The 6,883-nt window shown below is 41.1% G+C and overlaps 1 pseudogene; it reads left to right on the top strand.

Moving 5' to 3' along the window:
- Positions 1 to 1,230: 1,230 nt before the first annotated feature.
- Positions 1,231 to 2,285, top strand: LOC123234526 (annotated as a pseudogene).
- Positions 2,286 to 6,883: the final 4,598 nt, after the last annotated feature.

The raw sequence follows: 6,883 nt of genomic DNA, 5'->3' as shown, positions 1-6,883 counted from the left end.
TTTACACTTATTTAATATGCTAACACAATATTTGGGAGGCAATGTGGTATGGTAGAAAGAACATCAGATTTGATGTTAACGGATCATCTCTTTATGGGATTTGGGGCAAGTCACTTTAACTTCCCATTGCCTCAATTTCCTCATCTGTAAAATGAGGGACATTAGATGAGGTGGCCTTGAAGACCTTCTCTAGCTTTAACTATGTGAATCAATTTTGTGTTATGATTATCTTTGCATGTATATATAATCTATTTCCTTTGTATGTATGTGATCAATTTCCTTTTACATGTGATTAATTTCCTTTTATGTCTATAATCTATAATCCTTTTATGTCTATAATCTATTTCCTTTGTGTGTATATAATTGATTTCCTTTTTATTCATTTATTTAATTTCCTTAGTATGCATGCAATTGATTTCCTTTGTACATATCCCCCATAATTTGTTTCCTTTTATACAGGTAATTAATTTCCTTAGTATGCATGTAATCAATTTCTTCCCTATGTATGTAATTTCTTTCCTTTGTGTGCATGTAATCTATTTGCTTTGTATGTATATAATCAGTTTCCTACTCAACTAGGAGTTCTCTGAAAACAGAAATCAAAGTCGGTTAAACTCTGCCTCTTCCTTGAGACTGCTGAGGTGCTCCTTGTGCAATAGCTGTTTAGAAAACATTTATTGAACTAAATTTGCCGAGGATCATTCTAAATGTGAATCAGTTAAAGGAAAGGATATTTAATCCAGGAGAACACTGGTTGGAGGAGTAGAAGATGATATCTGTTTTCAAATATCTTTTAAAGTAAATGTTATTATTGTTATCTTTAATTTTTATACCACCTACTTTTCTCTCTCTCTTCCCCTCCTCCTCTTTCTCAAACAATTTTTTCTTCAAGTATTTGAAAGGCTACAGGTGCAAGGAAGGATTATTGGAAGAATAAGGAGAATGAAGAAGGGCGGGTGGAAATGACAAAGTGGCACATTTCAGCTTGAAGTAAAGAGCTCCTCACCCCTTAAAATAATAAAAATCATGCAAAACTGGATTGGGGCCTCAGCGCTCCATGGCCTGGGAACCCCTCCATCATCCCCCCATCCCCCTCCAGGCCCCTCTCCTCTCCCCCATATAGTTCCCGCATTGTCTGGGACTTTTGGACTAATTTTTCAGGGTGAGGAGAGGACAGGCCCCGGGGGGTGAGGCTTGCTGCTGAGGAAGAGTCACGGCAGGGAGCACAAGATGATAGAGGCGCTGGTACCAACTGAAGCTCAGAAACTGCGGCACCAGCTGAGTGTTCTGTTGGAAGAGGAGTCCAGATGTCAGCCAAAGGTCTGTGGCTTGAGATTACTTGAATCTGCTCGTGATTATGGCCTTGGATGACTGCAAGACTGAGGGACTTTGAAGGGAAAGACCTTCTTAGCCTAACTCAGTTCTTTGGTTTTGACACAGAGACCTTTTCTCTAGCTGTGAATCTACTGGACAGATTTCTACCCAAAATGAAAGTACAGCCCAAAGTCGCTTCTATCTGCCTGTGAAGTCGACAGAGGAGGAGAGAAATGCCCCATTAGCCACCGATCTGATCCGAATAAGCCAATATAAATTCACCATTTCTGATCTGATGAGAATGGAAAAGACTGGATTGGAGAAGGTGTGTTGGAAAGTCAAAGCTCCTACTGCCTTTCAGTTTCTGCAACTCCTTCAGGAAAACGTACCATTTGAAAGGAGAAAGAACTTGAGGTTTGAGAGACTAGAGCAAGGGTCGGCAACCTTTTTGGCCGTGAGAGCCATAAACGCCACATTTTTTTAAATGTAATTTCGTGAGAGCCGTGCAGTGCTCCCAGTGCCGCTCCTGTAACAGAGCCTGAAAAAAAATGGACTTTATGGCTCCTGCAGAAAGAGCCACATCTGGCCCTCAAAAGAGCCAGATATGGCTCGAGAGCCGTACATTGCCGACCCCTGGACTAGAAGCTCTGCTTAAGGCATGCCACTGTAGGATCATGTTTTCTAAAGCAAAGCCTTCTGTGTCGGCATTGTCTATCGTCGCACTAGAAGTTCAAGCACAGAAATTTATGGAATTGACGGAAGGAATGGAATGTCTTCAGAAACATTCCAAGATAAGTTGCAGAGATGTGACCTTCTGGCAGGAACTTGCAGCAAAGGGCCTGACTGAATATTCAGCAAACAAGTGTTCTAAAGCAAATGTTCCCAAGCCCAAGTGGATGGTGTCTGGGCCGACTGCATATAGTTATTACAAAATCACTCATCTTCTAACAATCCCTGAAATGGGGTCTTAATTGGATTCTTATGAAGAAATCCAGCTGTTTTGAAGGTTTATTTCACATGAGAACTGTGGACTCCGATATTAGAATGGATTTAAGCTGTGAAGCCCCAAACATAGCAACTAGGTTGGCATTGATGCTTTCAGGCTTGAGGGGAAAACAGGCTATAGCTGTAAACTGATTAGGTAGGCTGTAGGTGAAAATGTGTTCAGGACTAAATTATGATCCCCTTTGAAGTGTGTTTGTAAAAACTAAAGCTCGAATGTGAAACCCTCCTGTAGAATAAGGATGGGAGACTGTACCGTGAATGGACAGTTAATATTGATCCAGTCTAGTAGTATCTGGATCGGTGTGCCGACTATGGCAAGGTAGGATTGACTTTAATTGATGGGTTATTTGAAATGTGATACAAGTTCACATCAAAGCAGATCAACTTGACAAAAATGGTATGACGCACTTTAGTATAGTCTTTGAGGCAGCTTAACAACCTTGTTAAGGCCTTACATAACTAGATAATCCAATCATTCCCAAGATTTATTTTTGGCCTATTTTTCATTTAAATTTGGTTATAAAAGTCTATTAAAGTTGTAAATAGATCTGTTAGATTTTAAGTGATTGTCAGTATTATCCTAGGGATACAAAATTTTATACAGAACAATTTTTATCTCTACCTAGCCCCTTAGAAAAAAATTATTTGCACAAGCAGTTCTCGTAGTCTGAGGATCTGAAACCTCAGCTGTGCCCTTCTAAAGCACTATATGCTAATCCTAATACTAAAGCTTTTAAATAAAAATTACTGGGGCAGCTGGGTAGCTCAGTAGATGGAGAGCCAGGTCTAGAGACAGGAGGTCCTAGGTTCAAATCTGACCTCAGACACTTCCCGGCTGTGTGACCCTGGGCAAGTCACTTGACCCCCATGGCCCACCCTTCCCACTCTTCCACCAAGGAGCCAATACACAGAAGTTAAGGGTTTAAAAAAAAATAAAAATAAAAATTACTATTGGTATGAAACTGGACTGTTAGTACAGAGCTTTGTATTTAAAAGCAACACATATAGGGTATGCTATTGTCATAATGATCCCGTAACAATTTAACTTAGACTAAAGTGAGTTGTCTATACAGATTCAAGTAAGCAGCAATTTGACTAATTATGTTGGAGCACTTAAGGCTAGTTGTAGGTTAATGAATCTAAATTGACATTAGTGTTGGGAGAGCAAATATATAATCAGTGTAATATATAGCTTAACTTCCAGGATAGCTATAACTAGTTAAAATTTCCCCTTGACATTATGTTATGGAAAAACTTCCCTTTAAAGCAGGGGTTGGCAATGTATGGCTCTTGAGCCATATCTGGCTCCACCTCCCTACCGGCCAGTCTGGGCAGAGCCCCAGGATGTGCCCCAGGGGGCCCTTCAGCCCCATATTCCAGCGCCTTCCCCCTCCATCCTCCTTCCGAAGGCGTTTATGGCTCTCAGGGCCAAAAAGGTTGCCGACCGTTGCTTTAAAGACAAGCCAAAGAACCACAGTATGTCTCCTATGTCTTTTGCTTCATTTTGTAAAGCATTTTGCAGATGTGCTCTTCAGTTACTCCTAAATACCTGATTCATTGAAGAATTTTCTTTCTAACTCATCAGTGCAAACTTAAGTTGGCTGAAGTAACCTAACAAAATACCATTATGCTCTGGAACTAAGAAAGTGACCTTTCAATAAAACTATTGAAATGCAAAAAAAAAAAAAACTGAATTGAGCTGCTTCAAAAAGCAGTGGAGATCCCACTGCTAGAAATCTTTCAGCCAGGGCTGGATACCTACTTCTGTTTTGTACAAGTAGGTCCTTTCCCCCATCTTTGATTTTTTGGGGGTATAAACTTAGTATTGCTGGGTCAATGGGTGTGCACAGTTTTATGGCCCGTTGGGCTTGTAAACTCAATGAATGTTGATCTAGACTGAGGACTCTCTCTACCTCACCTCAGTCTAGATCAACATTCAAAGATGGGGGAAAGGACCTACTTGTACAAAAATATTTATAGCGGTTCTTTTTGTGGTGGCAAAAAAGAAAAAAATGCAAAATGAAAGGATGTCCATCCGTCGGGGAATGGCTGAACAAGTTTTGGCATTTGGTTGTAACGGAATACTACTGCAGCATAAGAAATGACAAACAGAATGATTTCTGAAAAACTTGGAAAGACATATAAAATGTTGCAAAGTGAAATGAGCAGAACAAGGAGAAGATTGTAACAGAAATACTATATGATGATCAACTGTAAGGGACTAAACTGTTATCTGCAATGCAAGAATCCAAGATGGCCCCAAGGGACTCATGATGAAAAATGCTCTCCAGAGCCATAGAAGGAACTATCAGAATGTGAACCATACCATTTCTCACCTATTTCTTTCATGAGTTTTTCCTTGCATGTGTGGCCTATGTCTTCTTTCACAACCTGAAGTACATGGAAATTTGTATTGCATGGAAACACCGAATAACCTCTACCAGATTATTTACTTTCTGGGGACTGGGGAGGGAAGGAAAGAATTTGGATTGCAAAAGGTCATAAAATAATTGTTTTTAAAAGAAGGCATAGAAAAAAATAAGAATCCTTCAGTTTATAATAAGAGATGATCTTGGAATTTTAGAATCATGGATCCAAAACTAAAAGGCCCAAAGAAGTCACTGAGCCCTCTCTTCATCCCTCTAGTTACTCAATGCCCCATCCCATTATCTTGTATTTATATATTTATCTTGATATAGTTTTCACATAATATAACACTTGCTGTCTCCCTCAATAGAATCTAAACTCTTTGATAGCACGGGATTGTTTTTTTTTGGAGGGTTTTTTCTTTACTACCAAAACATTTCATATGGTGCCTGGCATGTTATGTTGATTGGTCATGCCCATTTTGCAGATGAGAAAACTGAGATACATGGAGGTTAAATAACTTGTCTAAGGTCACAAAGCTAGTAAATGGCAGAGCTGAGATTAGAAGCCAGGCCCTCCAAACTCCAGACACTGTATGGTCCCCAGGGCCCAGTGATACCTAGACTATCTGACATCCCTTCCATCTCTGAGGTTCCCTGGTTCTCTACATGGTATCCAAGCCACTGGTCTACCCAAATGCAATTGGGTTTCATTTTGTTTCTCAACCTTTGGGTCTATGATCAAATCTGGGTCATGTGAGCTCATCTGACTTGGGAACTGAAAGACTTAGCCAAGTCCACATTTGGTCTGCAATGTGTCAGGGTCCCTCTGCATAACTCAAAGCATCTGCTTGCTTCTTGCAGGGAGGAAGTCACTGTGGTTTCGTTGAAACCCCACTGAGTTCGGCACAAATATCATTGGGGTCATGAAACCACCTGGGTGGGTTTGACACCCACTCTACCAGTTGTGCCCCCTCAGTGCAACTCAGTACAAAGAGCCTGCCCAAGCTCTGGTTGTCTTTCTGAGCTCAAAGGATGGAAGAAACTCTAGCCAGCTGCAGCTGGTTTCCTGGAGGTTGACACTTGGATGCCTGCTTTTTCGTAGTATTCTACCCATCCCCTCCCCAGCTTTCACTCCCATATAGCAGAAAGGATCTTGATTTTTTTAAAGTTCCATTATTTATTATCTTGTGGAAATTCAGTGGAGTGTGAAAGAATTGTTGTTGCTGAGGCGACTTCAGTCCTATCTGACTCTTTCTTTGTGACCCTCTTTTGGGATTTTCTTGACAAAGATGCTGAGGCCAACAGAGTTAAGTGACTTGCCCAGGACCGCATAGATAGTAAATGTCTGAAGCTGAATTTGAACTCAGGTCTTCCCGACTCCAAGACCAGCACTCTATCCATTGCACCACATGCATGCCCTATGTTGAAGATGGAGAAAGACAGTGTGGGCCCTTACTTCAAGAGCATATTACCCTGGGCAAGTCACTTCGCAGCTCTATGCCTCAGTTTCCTCTGCTGTAAAATGAGGAAATTGAACTTGAATGCCTTTAAATTGATGATCCCATGACTATGGATAAGTCAAGTAACTTCTCAGACCCTCAGGCAACTTTCTCAGCCTATGTGTTACAGAGCCATATGAGTTCTGCATTGGCAGAGGGGAATTTCCAGCCTAAAAATATCCTACACAGATTCAAAAAAAAAAAAATCCCAGGTTTGATCCAAAACCAAGCCATATTGTTGCTTTTTGTTTTTATATCATAATCATTTCTGTATCTCCCACCTCACCACCCACCGCTGCCATGAGTCCTCTTGTGGGAGGCCAATAAGAGAAACAGAGACTCTGTTTCTCTTTTTGGCCTCCCACACCCTCTCTTCTAACGAAAGAAGAACATTTCGGTGAAGTCCACCAAGAAGACCTCGGCTAGCTTTTGCTGTCTGACTCTTGGTGACCCCAATTGCACTGGAGTAGTTTGCCATTTCCTTCTCCAGCTCATTTTACAGATGAGGAAACCGAGGCAAACAAGGTTAAATGACTTGCTCAGAGTCACACAACCAGTAAGTGTCTGAGACCAAATTTGAACTTGTCTTCCTAACTCCAGGTCCAGTGCTCTATTCACTGAGCCACTTAGCTAGTCTAACAAAGTAGACCAAATTCTACCCCATATTCCTCCACCTTTCTACCAAAAGGAGGGAGG

This window comes from Gracilinanus agilis, chromosome 2, assembly GCF_016433145.1.
Source record: "Gracilinanus agilis isolate LMUSP501 chromosome 2, AgileGrace, whole genome shotgun sequence".
NCBI lineage: Eukaryota > Metazoa > Chordata > Mammalia > Didelphimorphia > Didelphidae > Gracilinanus > Gracilinanus agilis.
Note: the sequence above shows the minus strand (reverse complement) of the source record. Positions and strands in the feature narration are given on the sequence as shown.